The sequence below is a fragment of the Capsicum annuum genome, chromosome 4 (assembly GCF_002878395.1).
Source record: "Capsicum annuum cultivar UCD-10X-F1 chromosome 4, UCD10Xv1.1, whole genome shotgun sequence".
Taxonomy (NCBI): Eukaryota; Viridiplantae; Streptophyta; class Magnoliopsida; order Solanales; family Solanaceae; genus Capsicum; species Capsicum annuum.
In genome coordinates this window covers 12,927,864-12,930,462 of record NC_061114.1, presented here as the reverse complement: position 1 = coordinate 12,930,462, position 2,599 = coordinate 12,927,864, and the positions used below count along the sequence as shown (strand labels likewise).

Sequence of the window (2,599 nt, the reverse complement as noted above, 5' to 3'; positions counted from 1 at the left end):
TGGAACAAAATACAAAAAGAATCATGGTCACTTTAATATGTCAATTGAGTAATGCGGACATAAGTTCAATAAAACTCCAACTATCTGACACACATCTGCAAAATCTCTACTATGACTGAAAACAACAATCTATCTGAAACCCAAATTTGGACAAAACCCAGTCAGAGACACTGAATCAGACAAATAACAATGTTTACATAAACCCAACTTTCGAGAATATAGAAGGCTCACCAACTTCACACTTTTGTCTAAAAATTCTACGGCATAGCGAGACCCCTGGGATGAGCCTCAAACCCTAAAATATAGGGGGTCAATACAAACATACTGGTACACAGAGCGATCCAAAATAATGTATTTAATTATAACATAAGTGAGAGTAATTCGTAAAACATTTTACATATAATATATGAAAACACATGGGCACACTTTAAAGAACTTGAAACATTTCTTTGAAATCATAAAAAACTGTTTATGTTACTTCAAAGCTTTCTGGTACACCCTAAAATCTGTAATTACAAGGGCTATATGGAATCCTCCCTTGACTCAGTGGCCAAGGATCCAATCTAAGTTTGCCACAAGGATTGGAGTATCAGTATAGGGAGACAGGCAAGACCACACAACATGGTGACATAATCCCTAATCAAATAAGCATATCATGGTAGTGCACAAGACCACAAAGCTACTATCCAAACCATAGTCGCAAAGTGGGACAACATAAATCAAGGTACACAGACGACATAACATAGTACTATAACCCCATGTAGGCAGATCACTTTCAATCATTGAGTCCTTTAACTCGTAGTTTCTTTGGGTAACAATCTAACTCTCTTTACGGCCATTTTTAATCTTTTATAAACATGCATCTTTCTGAATTTAAAATCTGGAATTTTGAATGAAGATTTGTATTCTATTTTGTTCTGTGTTACCATGGAATTATCTGAATTGGTATCGTCATAACAAAACTTGCAAGTTATATTTCTAAGCCATACAACATCATGTTACAATCTTATCTTTGAAAACATTATTTTCAGACCACCAAACTAGTCAAACAGTATAAGAGGATATGTATAGTGAAATTCATTAAAACACAGTCAAGGATCCTCAATTCAATTGACAAACGCATGGTGGTCATGTTTCTTGTAACAAATCATTCACTTCTCTTTAAAATCACCACATTCATTTATTCAATTGAGAAATACACCCACTCTTTAAGTCATCATCAAAACCAAGTCAATAAATGATATTAAAGACATCTATATCATGCGTTTCAATATGAAATCAAGTAGTTCATAAACAATAGTAAAACCCTTGGTTCATGCATTAAGATATGCAATTTAGTAATCCATAACTTGTACATCAAGATTATAACACAATAATAGAGGGAAATTATTTTTTTTTTCATGCTCTCAATTCATATTTCAAAATTGAAAACACATATATACAGGTACATGAGTAAAAATTCAAGATTTAGGGAAGGCCTAAAGAACCAAAACGTTCAAAATTCATACTTCTTGATGTAATTCGAAACCCTTCATAAATATATGATTTATAAACATTTAAAACATTAATATAAATGATTTAATCATGACCATGTAGTTTAGTAAAACCCCATGTACCTTAGTTGCGAAGAATTTACGAAGAAATTTTGAAAAGATTGGACCTTTATGCTTGATTACCCAAACCCTAGTTGTTTTCTCCTCTTGTGTTCCTGAAAGATGAAATAGGGATCTTAAGGGAGTTAAAATCTTACTAATAAGCCTAATTTAGTTTAAGGATGACTAGGGACGGTTTAGGGGTATCAAATGACTTAGTTTCCCTCGGAATACCTCAAAAATGAAATGTCCTAGTCGTTGTGCCATGGGGTTAGCATCGCATAAGCTATGGTAAACTTTAAGGTTTGTGTTGCACTCCCTATGGAAAACACATTCCAGTGAACATTTACGATTGTTAGACGATACACACCCCATTGCAAAGCCATAACTTTTCTCTCGGTGTTGGATTAAGGCAAAATTGGTATAGTCAGAAAGCTTCTTCGAAGACCTTTCATTTCATATATAGTAGGCCCTCCAATTCGTTATATACAAGAAGTTATGGTCGATGGAAGTTGACTCAAGTTGAAACATCCACTAAAATTTAATCGATAGAAATGTTTTCAACTCGTCTTAGAGTTAGGCGATTTTTGTGACCTCAATTCATATTCAAATTTTTTCCAACACTATATGATCGATCACCACACATATATTAACAAGAAATTATTTAGTTTGGGTCTATACGCATAGGAACAACAGTCTAAATTCTTGCCCAAAAGTATAGGGTGTTACATTATCTCCCCCTTGGGATCATTCGGCCCCGAATGATGGGTAGGGACTTCTTGAAGCGCTAAAAGGGTAGAATAATGAACTTAATATTGATTTGAACATTTTTCTACCACAAAATATGCAAAGGCATCAAACGATCTTCATGATAACCCTTAGGGAAATGGTTAAGCACGAAACCTGACAAAATAAAAATTGATCAACATGATCTTGGCATGTGTTTTATGGAACATGATCAAAACATTGTAAGACATGAATTTTTCCTAGGAGTCCTTAGCATGATT

General features: G+C 33.9%; 1 pseudogene; it reads right to left on the bottom strand.

Annotated features, from left to right (window-relative positions):
• Nucleotides 1-2,599, bottom strand: part of LOC107869119 — a 24,830-nt pseudogene that overhangs the window by 10,765 nt on the left and 11,466 nt on the right.